Genomic DNA, 15299 nt, shown 5'->3' with positions numbered 1-15299 from the left:
CGTCCCGGCCCGGCTGCAGGGCCGCCCCTCGCACCGCCAGCAGCGGCCCCGCTGCCCCACACGCGCTGCAAAGCCTGCCCTGCCGCCCCCATGGCAGCGCCGGCAGCCAGAGGGGCTGCGCCGGGCTCGCAGCCGGCCGGGGAGCCGGGAACGGCGGTGAGGCAGGAACAGGAGCGCAGGGCAGAGGAGCGGAAGAGAGGGTAGAGAAGAGCAGGGCAGAGAAGGGGGAGCATAGTAGAGGAGGGCAGGGTAGCGAAGGGCAGAGGAAGGCCGGGGCCGGGGCCGGGGCCGGGGCCGGGGCCGGGGCCGGGGCCGGGGCCGGGGCCGGGGCCGGGGCCGGGGCCGGGGCCGGGGCCGGGGCCGGGGCCGGGGCCGGGGCCGGGGCCGCGGCAGCCGATGGCGCCACCCAGCGGTCTGGCCGCGCGGAGCCGCTGCCCGGAGCCGGGGGCAGCCCCTGGGGCTCGGCGGGGACAGGTTTTGCTCGGCAGGCGCGGAGCCCCGAGTTCGAGGTGTCCGGGATGTGCCCCAGCAGGACGCCGAGGCTCTGGGAGGCACGGCCTGGGCCCAAGGGAATGGGCTGCCCTGGGCATGAGAGGGAACAGCTTCAAAGCCATCATTAATTCTTTAGCTGAGGAATGAGATAATGACCTGATCTTCTCTCTCCAGCTAAAACTGTCTCTTTTTCTAGCTTAAGGTTGTATGTATAATTTTTTTCTTTTGTTTGACCTGAAGCCGAACTAGTAAAATAATGGTAATTTTCTTCAGTTTCTCTTTTGTTTCTACCTTTTTCCCCCGCCTTCTCTCTAGCGTTGTAGGACCATCACAACAGTGTTTCAGGTAGGCATTTTTCATCACACATGACATTAGGGTCAGGTTATACAATATTAGCAACAGAGAGAGAGAATGTGTGAGTGATTCACTGGTGGTTCTGGTTAGCAGCTCATTACATGGCAAATGAAAAACTGTGTGCCTCCATCTCCCTTGCTAATAAAGGGATAATGTGTGTTTGTCTCATAAAAGCATTATCAAGATCAGGTAATTGCTTTTAAATCTTAAAATTGAAAAGTCTGCAGAAATGCCAAGAACATTAGCTTATTATCATTAGAGATACAGAACTGACAGGAATTCTCCTGGCTCAATTTCAGAAACTTGTTTACACACCAGACTTGCCCCTCTTGGGGATATAAATATGGTCACTTTTATTTCCAACATTTTTGTCATAATGTCAGGATGAAGATATTTTGCTGACTGCATAACTTGTTTTTCTGTAAATGTGCATTTATTGTCTTTCAGTAAATGTCCATTGTGTTGTTTTTATGGGTTTTTTTCAGACTTTAATGAGGTACATTTATTTCTTTACAGATTTCTGAGGAAGTGAAATGGAGTTGCACTTAGAGGCAATATGGTTTTGACACATCAGACAGCATCAGTGTAATTGCAAACAGTACTTCTGTTTTTGTTGCCTCTTTAAACTGTTCGCTAAGATGGTATTGACTACAGCAGATTGAGAGACTTCAAATGAAGCAAGCATATTCAGTTATCTGCACAATGTTTATTGTATGAGTGGGTAGTCATGTAGACAGCACATGTGCATGTCCATCTCTGCTTTTTGTAGCACAAGATCACAACAGAAGGCTTATCCACCCTAAGAACACAAGGCTCTGTAAGTATTGTGCTGGGTGAAGGTCACTAACATCAATTATATTCTCTTCAAATTTTACATATGTTAAGAAAATAAATTTTAAAAGTTGTTCTGAAAGAGCTAGAAATTGCTGTTTGCTCTATTGTATAATCTCTTATTGAAAACATTACCAATGCCAGAGGAATAGCAAAACACAAATACTACATCAGTCTCTAAAACAAGCTCTTTAAAGTGGCTAATCTAATTTTCTGTAAGGTAGACTGATAGAAACAGTAATAAGGAAATAATTAGGAGATAGCTATGATAACTTATAGAAAAGTAAACATGGGGTTTGGATTGGAAGATTAGGCCTAACAACTCTACTAGAAGGATACAATAAATGTGGAGAATATAGATGATACCGTATTCAAAGTGTCTTGAATCACCTGGAAGAAAGAAGTCATGATGGTTTTTACTGATGACTCACATGTATTTGTGGTCACCAAAACTAGAGCTTGAGTATGAATACCTGCAGAAGATTTTTCCACTGCCTAGCTATGACATAATAAAATGGAAACTAAATTTAGTGCTATGAAAGTCAAACAAAACTACAAGTTCAGTAACAGCTAAAATTAGCAACATTAGCTATGAAATGTATTTCTCTCTCTCGCATGTATCCACTGGGGTAATTCCTTTAAAGTGTTTCTTTACTGTCTAAAATACTCAGCTAGCTTTCCTTTGTCAGGAATTCTGACAGGTAATAGCAATGTTTTATTTTGTCTTGGAAAAGAAAATTTATGTTTTCATATGACATTGCCAAATGTATTCTATGGCTGAAAATACTCATTCAAGTCCCATGCTTACTTTGCTTACTTATATAATGGTTGTCCAGCATTTGAAAACAAGCCCAAAATATGAACTTGTTTATTTGTATGGAATCATTCATGGAGATAGATTTTACTGACTAGCAAAAAGACACTTTCTATAACACTAAAAGCCTGTGTACTTCATCTGGGATGATTTCCAGCTCTGTCCAGCTCTGTTTACTAAGAGACTATCTTGAAGACTTCCATATTGGTGCTTTAGTGGGAATTCAGAACATGAGTAGAAATCCATATGTTTGATATTCGGAAGGTGTTGAGTGTTTCACTGTTCACAATGGGGCAGTTAGAACTAGATGATTTTTAAGGTTCCTTCAAGCTCAAACGGTTCTATGGTTCTGTGATTCCACTTATACTTTTTTATTGATTCCAATGCTTAGCCAGTATGTAGGGCTATGCCAACTTGCTTGTATTCAAATACATATTTATATAACACAAGTGAGTAATAGATTCCAAGGTCAGAAAACAGCATGATAATTGCCTTCTTTAATCAGAGACCAGAGTGCATGACTTAGATCTGAGTCAATTCATGTCAAGCTATTTTTCTACTATATATTTTGATTATTTCACAGAGACTACATATGTTTCCACTACCATCAACAACAGAAACCCATTAAACTGTCTCCCTGCTTTGTTCTTGTAACATCCGCTTTGTTTTAGAAATATGCTCTTATTTCCTGCAAGATTTCCTTCATGGGCCTGTAATTCCTTCTCACTTAAATTAAAAATATCCTTTAATCTTGCTTTGTGACTAAGTAATGAATTTCCAGCACTGTGTTTATCTGTGGAGCATACTGGAAATACTTTGTCCCTCAAATCTTGGGATGCTTGGAATGCCATTTGCTTAACCTATAAAGGCCTAGGATAGGGCAACTAATAATGCTTTTCAAGATAGCAACCTTCCAACCACCATCTATTCAGCCATCCTATCAATTGTTAGAGATGTGTGCACTCATATTCATTAAAAGGTGGCTTGACTTTTAATCAGTTTAAAATAAAAAATTTGCAGTTTGCAACAAATTAAACTTTTTTTTTTCAGCTTTCATGAAGCCAGAGAAATTTTTTGAAACTCACTGCTGCGCGAAATGTAGGCTGGATTTATTATGCCTAATGCAAACTGTATTTATATGTGCTCCTGTGTAGACTTTGCTCACTCTAGGAAAATGCTCTATGCTGCACATAATGCAGCAGGACTGGAGCCCTACAGAAATATGATAGATGAGGTGAATTGGTGGATTCAAGTCCAATAATTTGTGAGCATCTAGCTGATGTAATTTTTCTTTCCTTGAGAAAGTATCTCAAGGGAATTTGATACATCTTTTGTGATGGATTTTTGATGGCAAATATCAGTTCCAACCAGTGAGTTATTTTCTGTATTTAAATTGGTTTTGGAATGGCATATATTGCACTTACGCAAATTTTGTCAGGGAAATCCATTACAGTCTTATAAATTCAGCAAAGGTTTCAGTGATTTTATGTTGTGTGCATATCCCACAATTTATTATTAAAACAAACATTGTTAAAGATTGTGGTAACAAACTATGATGGCTTATTTCACCAATTAATAACTACTGGGTATAGAAATATTTTCGAATTATACAGTAGAAATCACTTATTATCTAGTTATAAATTTTAATTTTTATTAGAAGGCTTTTTTTCCTATATTAAACATTAATTGAGCACTTTACATTCAACTATTAAGAAAGTAATCAAGAATTATTGCCATGATTAAACAATCATTATGCAAAGTTATAGGTGCATTACTTGGAATGTTTAGTAATTTTACTGTTTCATCTTTAGTTTATGCTTGTAGTAGATAAGTTATAGATAATTGAAAGTGCCATCTTTTTAAGCAAAAAATTTAAATCCAGTTCTCTAAACTGTGATGAATCAAGGAAAAAGGTATGTATACAAATGGCATAGAGTTCTAATGGATAAACTTCTCTTGTGGTCTGTTGCTTTCCCTGTTCAAAAGGACATGAATTAAAATCTGAGCAAGATCTTCAGTATAGTACTTTACTGCTGCATAGGGTGTAAGAGACAATCTGGAAAGAAGGGAAATTTGCACAGTCTGTTAGTTTTCTACTAGTCTGGATTTTTATGGCAATGTTGCAAATCACATAGCTAACAAATGAACTGTGGAATCACTACGAGTTGGAGCTCATGAATATTCATGAGCCCAATTACCATATTAAGAATGAGAGCTTGGTAGGTTTTAGTGATAGTGTTGCAGCTGTCTTCCATATTTGAACAATTATATGTAGTCAAACTAATGAATTCTTTGTATTGATAATATTTTTTATTATGCTATTGTGATCCTTAATGTTTCATGTATGGTCCTCCGCAATACACTATTTAAGAACTCCATTCTTATCAAATTAAATGGATTCTTCATTAAACTAACCACTTATCAAGGTTTTTTACACATCAGTTTAAGATTCTCAGCCTTGGGCAGTATCCTGGAGGAGTTCCTAATTTGAGTTATAGCTAAGGCTAGAAATTGAAATTCAAAAACTCTTACTTGATAGGAATAATTAACTAAAATATCATGGAATGTGGCCAAGTGTACAAGTCTTCTGTTCAGCTTCCTGCAGTTGAATGAGGCCGGATTCCTCTTCAAGCTGCTGGAACTGTGTGCTGTTACAGAGCAGTCAATGTTGTAGGCACTGTAAGAAGACATGAGATCTGAAAGCACGAATAGCCATTTTCCTGGTGAATGGAACTTTAAAAATTTAATCAGTGATGACTCCAGTGCATCCCAAACAGAAAAGTATTTTCTTAGTCAACAGCCAAACTAACAGTATTTTCTCATACAGATAATTGAGAGCAGCAGGACTGTAAAGGAAGTTATCAGCTGATGGCCCTATACAGGCCAGGACTGTGTTTTAGGCAGACTGACAGAACAAAGGCTGGCTTGGTTTATACACTCAAGGTTACCACCTTCAAGCAGTGTTACCTTGTAGTGGTAGCGTGCCCACTCTACTACTGTGTTGTACTGCCACACCTGTGAAAATCCCCATGACAAGGCACATTTGCTCTCTTGTGCAGCACTGCTTCTACAGGTGTCAGTTCAACTATCCCATCTCTCATAAACACCACATGAAATCATGCTGACAAATAAGACAATAATACCCAAGTCTCCAAAGGAAGTATCTAGTCTTCCCTCACTCTGGGTCCCTCCTCAGCCACTCTTTGCTGAGCTATGGGATTAGTGGAAGTAGTGTAGTAGATGTCTTCCCCTAGCAGCCCTAGACAACAGAATCAGCCCGGATTGACAAGTTAGGATATGTCTGTACATATGTCTGGCATTTCCTAGTTTAAGCAGTTTCTGTTTAGGTACAGGCTTAGAGATCTTGGAGAGTATTAGACTAATCTTAATCAAAGAAGCTTTGTTGGGTGCTTGGTGCAATAGTTCAGGGTGCTTGGTGGGTAACAGCTCTAAACTCCCTTAGGTGGTGACTCCCTTATTTGTAGAGCATTCCTCAAGCTTTTATTGTCATGACATGCTGTGTCACTATCTTACAAATAAACACTCTCAATAAATTATTCCAGTATAGCATGCTACTGGTGTCATAAGAGCACCTGAAAGCAGCCACTACAAAAATGAAGACAATGTTTCACATTAATCACTACTTAGACTGTTTCATTTCTTTTTATTTTAGACTAATGGTGTTTTCAATTGACTCGTCTGTTGAAAATGGTCTGTATTGCTAAAAAACTGGAAGAAAACAACAGCAGACTGTATCTGTCTTTATACAGAACTCGCTGAAATCTGAAAGACTGTAACATAAAAGGAAAATTTTATCTTTGCAAACAGCTTCAAAGTAAGCAGTTTAACTTAATAGTTTCAATATGCAGACATGATATTTTCTTAAGTGCAACAAGGATTCCATTTAGCTTGCAATTTAACAATGACAAACATGAGTCAGCAGTGCTCTGGCAGCCAGGAGGGCCAACCATGTCCTGGGGTGCATCAGGCACAGCATCAGGAATGGCTCACAGAGAATGTGCCCCAAGACACAAAGAAAATGGTCAGAAACAAGATTTCTTGTGGAATACAGGATGCATAGTTTATGTGCAAATCCGATAAATCCAAGCAAGGTTTATTTGCAGTTTGAGTAAATTCCTGTAGAATGCTTAACTAGTCACCAGGTGAGCCATAGAGCTGACTCCCATGTCGGCAACAAGAGGCATCACCTTGTAATGCTCCTTCTGATTGCAATGCATATGCTGTGAGACAGGACTCTTGGAAAGAAAGGTAGGTGTTTTCCTCCCCTCATCTTCACTAGCCATAAACTTTAGTGGCCATCATGCTAGACTTATTGTTCTCCTCCCCACCTGTGCACTAATTTTATTTTTGATTTTTAGAGCCAGGCACCTTGCAGAACATGTGGGAGAACAGTGAAAACTACTACAGATTACTGACTTTATGCATTGATACCAATGTTAAGATGACCTACAAAACAGTATGATTCCAGGAGCTGTTATTAAGGTGATAAACTAAATCAAATACTTGTTATTAGTACCTGCTTAGAAATGCAGGGGGAAAAAAGGGTTCTGCTAAAAAGCCCAACATAAGTACATTCATTTTCAGCTATGACAAGCGTAGCTACTTACATCTTGAATATTGTTTGAAATGGGAAGGACATGGGGTTTGAATAGATATAAAGGAAAGCAAAAGTATTTGGTGGTATAACAGCTCTCTTATGAGAGAGAAACTAGAAGGAAAATACCTAAATCTGGACTGGAAAAAGCTGGTAAGAGATATTGGTAATGATTACAAAATCAGGAAGGTTGTGAATAAAATGGGTACAGAACTGTTATTGATTGAACTTTACAGTATGCTAAAAATTTAGTAAGGAAAAGTTAAGAGGAAATTGACTTTAAAGGGATTAAAGAAAATCTTATTTTACACACGAGGTGGGGAATTTCAAAAATATTTTAGCACAGGATCTTATGAAGGTGGTGCCAAGGTGGATTAGCTAAATGTGTGGAAAATGTTTATGAGCATTCATTAAAGGCAAAAATAATGTGTGTGCTCTCTAACAGCTCATTCTAATGACTGCATGTGCTGGGTGTGAGGGGACTGGACCCCAAACAGTGTTGGATTTGCATGCACTGTCTAATAGCATTTTCTGTTGTTGTGATATAATGCTGAGCAAGGTAAAACAATGCTTAAGGCCAGTAGAGCTTTACTTAGCCCTGCTCTGGCTTATTCCTTTAATTTCACTTTCCATCCTTCTCTTCCATGCCTTGGAGCTTGTTGCTGATTTCAGTCAAAAAGTAATTTAATATACTGCAAATACTTATTAAACAGAATAAAATGGACAAAAGCCATGGATTTTTACAGGGTTTTCAGCAAAACCATGGATGTTTCAGAAAATGGAAAGGAAGAAAAAAACATGCTTCATAATTTGTGAATATGGCTAAATTACTGATGTACCTAAGCTAAGGTTTGTGCTGTAAAAATAAAAAATGTTTCATTTTTAGGATATTGTTAAGAATGTGTGGCAATCATCATGTAATTGTCTATGCATTTTATTAGCTAAATGCATGAGCAGTTAGATGTGTACCCATTTGACAATATGTTTTCAAAGCTATGTTATGTCACAATATGACTGGGCTACCCTGCAGTGCAAGTTACATCTTGGTAGATAATAGGTTTATTATTGGGAGTATGGTATGGAAGAATAGCACTTTCTTCTGAAAGGTACAGATGGATGGATGAATTTTTAAAAAAGAGTAAGACAGAGAAATGTTGGAACAAACTGTACTGTAGACCGTTCATAGACTGTTCATGTTGGATCTTCTTACTGCCTCCTCATTTATAACATTCATTGAGAGATGACATTTAAAAAGACATTAACATTAATGTCACAGATATTGCAGCATGTTTACTTGAGTCAAAATATATCTTGAAGTAAGTCAATCTACTTTGCAAAACAAAAGTGAGAATACATTTCTTCATTGTATCATATATCATCTTTGATAATCATTTATTTACTTTGACAATTTTGAGTCCTACTGTAAAATTCACATTCCTCTGCTGCCAAATCAATTTCATTGCAAGTTAGAGAAATAAACAAAAGCAATCTGGCAAATGCACTTAAACATCTACCTCTAAAACTAGTCATTCACCAGCTTAATATGAAATGAAAACACGTGCAAACTGTTCCATGCAGCAGAGGGCAGCAGTAGTAAAATGGTGTAGCAAGGAGGTGTTGCAGCATGCCTGCTTTTGTAACCCTTAATACAGTGTAGTGCAAGTAGTAAAAATAAAGAAACAAAAACCTACTAAAAGAAAACCAAGTTAATCCTTTATTTCTGTCTTCTTTATGATGTTAATGTCAACATTTATTGTCATTAATAAGAGAAAATTATTTTCAAACATACTTTCTAAATTCTGAGCTTGAATAACTCTGGTTTTCATTTCACAAAAAGATCCCTGAACCTTCTACTGTGTAAAATTTTTATTTTTCTTTGAAAAAATCATATGAGATCTGCTTCTCAACTAGCAAATGGACTTTTTTTTTTTTTTCTGAGATCATAAATTGCTTCTTCTACAGATGCATTTTGTTAGGGATTGCTTCATTACATTCTAGTGGTCAACATCCTGTTACACTGCCTGACAATCAGTGAATTCTTTTTCATGAATATAAAAATATTGGAAATCCTTTATAAATTAAATGAGTATCAGATGCAATGAAGATGTTTGTGTACAATGGCTTTGAATCTTTTCTTTAGATTCATTTTAATAGCATGGTTTATGGTTTTCATAGCATTTCTTTTTGTTTATTTCATGTCTATAGCTGAGTCCTATGTCTGAAGCTATTAGAATGCTTTTTCTAGCCGTTGTTTTGCATAAAACTTGCAGGAATCTTGGATATTATTGCTTTTATGTCAGATATATTTAGAAGTGGTTAAATTGTTAATAACTTACTGGGGTGAAAGGTGTGAGGGAATTTATACAGGGACAGGGAGGGATTTAACTGGCAAAATGTAATTAATAGTACAGATGTCTACAGCAAAGAAAATCTCTCAAGGCTCTTTTAGCTGTCAAGAATGTTATAATTACAGAGGCTACAGTGCAATTCCTCTCATCCAAAATTTTGGTGTGGAATAGTCCTGACAAACTGCCTCCTAAAATGCGTCAGTCTTCAATAACTGTACAGGGGTGCTAGGATGACTGGTCCAGATACTTCCATATACAGCAAATTTAGATAAGACCCATCTTAACTACACAGATGTTGTGAGCTGTAGCCTCACTTATTCAGGAGATGACACTGAAAAAATCAAAAAAACACATCGTTTTTTAAATGAGGGGGGGAAATGAAAATAAAAGGAGAAAATATAAATAATTAAGACTATACTCAATTATGAATAATAAAGGTTGCAAAGTGTTTTCTTTAAAAAAAAAAAAAAACATGCGTAAAAGACAATTAGTGGTTTGCATGCATATGTTAAAAGGCTTTTTGGAACTATGATTTTACAGAAAATATTCAGATTAGAGACCAAAGAGTTTCAGGCAGGTTAAGGGTGTCAGCTTTACTCTAAAGTTTGTAGATTTTTAAAGAATTGATTCATTGACAAAAAGCTAGAAATTTGTATTCTGAAAGATTGAGTTCAGCTTTATCAATATGTTAAAGAAGAGATAACATAAAGGAGCGTGCCAAAGGGAAATGGCTTCTATATTTTGCCCTCTGACATGCATGTATTTTCCTCTTTCAATGACAGTAAAGGTAGTCTTTGGCAGGTGTATTTCAGATTCCTTTCTGCAGTGAGAGAGCAAACTGAAGTTAATACATACACAGAATAGTGTGAAGTTAGCCAATATACAAGTGTCATTTATTGACTTTAACTGGCAACATTTATTTGCAGAAGATTTCCATGTCCCTCAAAAACAGGCATAGAAACAGTGCAATGAGTCATCACTCAGAAGATGGGGAGGAAATCCAGTACCAGGATCTATCCATTCTCCATCTGAAAGTGCATACAGGCTCGCACTACCCTTTTTCTTCACTTTGTCACTGATTTATGAAGAGACTTAGTTATCTTCTGCTTAAATAAAATTGCCTCTCTTTCCTCTTTAGTTCTTTTCAAGGTTTCTGCAGAAAAAAAAATACATTTTTTAAAAACTAAAATTCTGGTTAAAAAGAAAACAACTCTCCTTGTAGGGAGTTAATTTTGAAAATTACTTCAATGCCCTAATGCTCTGCATACTAATCCACTTAGGCTTTCTTTTTCTAGCTTATGAGTGCCAGCCATTGACTTGTTCTACTTGGCTACTTTGAACCTCACACTGGGTTGCAGATTGTATATTGTTAAATGTAAGAAAGCATATCTAATTGTTAATAATTACTTACTTTAAATTCATCTAAAAAATGTGAAAATTAAGATTACACCTTATAATTATGTTTTTTCAAATTCCTGGGGTAGGGGGGGGGTGTATGTTTAAGAAAGGGAGTGGGCAAAGGGCGATTAGAATAAATTTATTCTTGCATATTTCAAAATCTATTTCCAAGTGTGTGTAAGATAGTGTGGGAACAAGAATCACAGGAAAATCAGAGGCTTGGTTAGTGCCATACTAAACAGGTAAATTGCTTGTAGCTGACCCTCAGCTCCAGGAAAGTTTCTGCTTTAAGTATTCACAAGCTACTCACATTGAGCCCTTCAGTATAAATCCGTGACACACATGAAAGCTTGCTCACTGCTAAATCAGAGTACAAGCACTTGCTTAGAAGAGTATTAGAATGGACTTCAGTTCAAGGCTACCTAGTTTTTTTTTTTTGTTTGGGTGGTGTGAGTTTTTTTTGTTGGGTTGTTTTTGGTTTTGGTTTTTTTTGTTTGTTTGTTGTTGGGTTTTTTTGGGGTTTTTTTTGTTGGTTTTTTTTTTTTTTTTGGTAACAGATTTTTCTTGTCCTTATCTATAGAGAGGAGACATGAGGACCAAAGGAGAAGAGAAATTCAATTTCTGTACTTTTGGAAGAATTTGTTCAACAGAAGGAATGACTTGAAAAATTTTTACAGAGGGATTATTTGTACCAAATTGTCACTGTGCTGCAGATTGCTCTTTTGCTTTTTAAGATGTAACTTACACTTGCATGAATTTCTAGCTCTTGCTCTTTTTACTTCATTTTAATATTTTTTTTAGCTTTAAGCTGACTTTAGCATGATTCTTTGAAGATAGCTTTTCATGATTTTCTAAAATAATTGTTGCCATAAACCCACCAAAATATATACAACCTAATTCAAATTAAAGGCTACAGTAACCAATGGAAATGGATTGGCCACTGAACTAACAGTTGATACTTACAGATGCCTACAACAATTATTTTCTAGGAGCTAATGATACAAAGAATTCTATGTCCAACTCTGAGCAGAATGAACAGTGTGTTCATGTGATGATGTGTATGATCAGTGTATGATAAAAAAAAAATTGTTCCTAAATAGAACAATACTACAAGGATATATGGTATGTTTAACTCAAACTGTATTTGCAAAGTTAAAATAATGGTTAGTTTTGTATTTTCTGTATGTTTCTTATAGGCTAGAAAAAACTCAAGCATTCAATTTAGAATCCAATGATTTATCCAATGCATATATGCATTTATTGTGAACACTAGTATTCATATGCTGGTATGGTTATATAGAGAGAAAGAATTATTTTTAAAAGTGAAAAAGTTTATTTCATAAAGTACAAACATTTCTTATTATGAACTCCCTTCTCAGTACTCTTGTTATCAAGCCTTCGAATAATGAATATACCAGGTTATAGGGCAGAGATAGTGGTTTGTCAGTAGTTTTAATAAGGGTAGAAGTAAGGTCACTGTCATGCAGTAAAATTTGTATTTGGCTAAATTGTTTTCATCAGTACTGGTTCTTTCATTGTCCTTCCATTATAGGATTTTCCTTTTTTTTTTTTTTTTTGTCCTTTTCACCTTTATTGCTTCAGCATCTGTTACTTGAAGCCCATCTAATCACTTAAATACCCTGTAAGCTGTTCTTACTGTTGGTACCACTTACACACTTCCTGAATTTAAGATAAAGAGATGGAGAGAAACTATCTCCTGTCATTCTGGCTTGTATTCATGACTAAGAAACAAACTTGTTTGGATTTTTTGGGTAGACTAGAAGACCTGGAGAAACAGTTGTCTTTTTTGCCTGAAATTACTCTTCTGTATTGTGAAAATTTCTTTAGGACTGTTGAACATTGAGTTGTAGTTTAAAAAACAAGTGAAAAATCACTTGTTATCTCGATTTCTCTATTAGAAAAAAATTGTTTATAAATATTATATGAATATTTATGTAAAGAAAAAATACACAAGTTCATAAAGAACATAGGAGTTGTTTTCAAGCATAAGTTGATGAGTATCAGCAGGAACGGAAATAATAATTTTGCTGGGATCAGAAGTCAATGGCTAAAATGATGCAACATATAATATACATCAGTTTCGTACAAGATGAACAGTATAATAGTCAAAAGGTTGTTGTTCAAATTTGAACTCTATTTTTAAATTGAAATATTAGTGTTCTATGTTGTAATACTACACAATATTTCATTTGGGATATTAATAGTTCAACATATATGGCAGGGCTGTAAGTGTTTTGGATCAGGTAAAATACTCTTAGTAAGATCAACTCAGTTTTTGAGCCCAGTTTCTTTGGAAACCTAAATGAACAACAACAACAAAACCCCAACAATATACATTAACAGTCTGATAATACTGTAAAACAAAACCAAACAATAGGCACTGAAAAACTTAGAAACTGATTTCTGCATCTCTTTAGTGTAAGAGGAAGTGAGATAACTGAAGCTGAATTGGTTTAGATAAATGTTTAGATACCTTCATAAAAGTTAGGTTTCTAATGTTCCTAAGAACAATAAGTACAAGTGCATTTTTTACCTGTGTGTTCTTTAAGTAAAAAATGAGCAACATTATAACCATATTTATGAAACCTCCTTTTTTCCATACCCAAGATACTAATATCTCTTGTTCTAAGTTCTTGATAATAACTGCTATCACTGAATAGTCTTGATGGTTATACCTACATCCAAATGTATTTTGGTTTTCTTTTTCTGTTTTGTTTTAAACACAACTAGATAGAGCAATAGAGAGATTGTATAAGGGAGAAGTTTGTAGTCAGATGGAGGCAATTAATTTTTAGATCATACTTTCCATATAAATGAACATTTTCATTTAATTTCAAAACAGTTTTCATGACAGCAATATTTTAGAAAAATAAATGTCACCTTAATACTGTAGTATCTAAGAAGGCACCTCTGGGGGTATATTCCTTAAAATGTAAGAGGATTTGCTGGCCTAGAGTGTATAGTAATCTATAACTTCTTTCTTGCTATTCAACTTTAATGTAAATAGATTTCCAGATTGTCTTGGAAAACTTTCTGCTAACAAGTGAATTTTGTAATCCTGAACTAAAACAAGATTTGTTCCAGGCATATATATATATATGTATACTTATACATGTAACTCAGTTAATTTCAGTAATATTAATTTATTTCAATTCATTGGCAACTTTAATGTGTATGATATTGCTAAGATTGGCATGTGATGCCAAAAAAGGCTTAGTTGACTGGTAATTTTAAAGTACTGACATTTTTTATTACAGCACCCTGGTATTACATTGGCAAAGATACTTTATGTATTGAAATCCTACACAAATTACATGCAAAATGTAGTTCTTTCATATGTCAATATACTGCCTATGGCTGTAATTATACAATGTGCACACATCACATTAATAACATGGAGGAAATGGAGTGCCAGAGGATTCTCTTCTATTTGCCATAATTGCTGCCATTAGTAAAAAGGAAAAAAATGCATTTGCTTAGTCCATCAAAACAAGTTACACAATATTGAAAGAATAAGACTTATATAGCTGCATTACCCAATATGACGTAAAGTTCAGCAGGGGTCTTGCTAAAATTCTGCCTACATCTTCAACCATTCTACTGTAAAAATAAAATGTTAGTAGGGCTGCTGAAAATGCCCTTGTCATCTCAGAATGAGTTCTTAAAAGAGTTTTCCTATTCCTACACAATTTATTCACCAATCATTTGAAACCCAGTAAATTGCAGAGTGCAGTTATCCATGGCATTTGTGAATGGGCAACTTGCTTTTGTTCCCGCAGCAGGTGTGAAGGTGGGAGAAACCAGATAAGCTGCAGTTAGTCTTACTGTTTCTCTTAAACTTGAAACTAACTAAATAAACCCCTGTGACCAGAGAAGCCTTGCTCCATGTTCTATGTCTAATTATGCCATTTCCAAATTGTCTTCATTCCTTTTCACTAAGAGCAGAAGTTGCTACTGTATGAGCTTTCTAAATCATAAAAGGTTGTGGGTGGAAAAAAAAAAATTATATGCAGTTGTCTGGAATCATGAATCTGGTAATGAAATAGAGTTTTGAGAAGTTCACATTTTTATCACTCTTCTTTTTATCTTATTTCTTTTATTTTTTTTTCCTGGTAACACACCTATGCCTGTCAGCAATAAGTTGCTTTCTTGCAAGTACCCCAGCATGGTAATTGTTCAAACTAATTTAAAAATAGTGGGGTTTTTTTCCCTGAAAATTCTTGATCTTAGATCCTTGCTTTAGCATGCCAAAATATGTAAGTAAGTGTAAAATGGAATAATATTTTTTTTATTGTTTATTTAATCAGAAGTTTCATCTTACCTTTGGTTTTGCTATAGAGAGTATGTTAAAATGTCTCTTGTTATGTTAGAATGTTAATGTACTTCACTCTGAGTTACCCCAGTTCTCTAGCTCTTATCAAGGTAA

The 15299-nt window shown here is 36.0% G+C and overlaps 1 protein-coding gene across 3 annotated transcripts in view; it reads left to right on the top strand.

Annotated features, from left to right (window-relative positions):
* Positions 1–443: 443 nt before the first annotated feature.
* The window catches only part of SLC39A12 (solute carrier family 39 member 12), a 48240-nt gene continuing 33384 nt past the window's right edge, over positions 444–15299 (top strand). For 2 of the 3 annotated variants that reach the window (XM_085573059.1, XM_085573060.1), the window contains exons 1-2: positions 444–837; positions 1363–6994. The gene's annotated coding sequence lies outside the window, so the exon portion shown is untranslated. The remainder of the gene's footprint in view (positions 838–1362; positions 6995–15299) is intronic. The other variant, XM_085573061.1, reaches the window with a different exon arrangement.

Source organism: Lonchura striata, chromosome 2 (assembly GCF_050655825.1).
Source record: "Lonchura striata isolate lonStrDom1 chromosome 2, ASM5065582v1, whole genome shotgun sequence".
NCBI lineage: Eukaryota > Metazoa > Chordata > Aves > Passeriformes > Estrildidae > Lonchura > Lonchura striata.
This window is presented reverse-complemented; position numbering and strand designations above follow the sequence as displayed.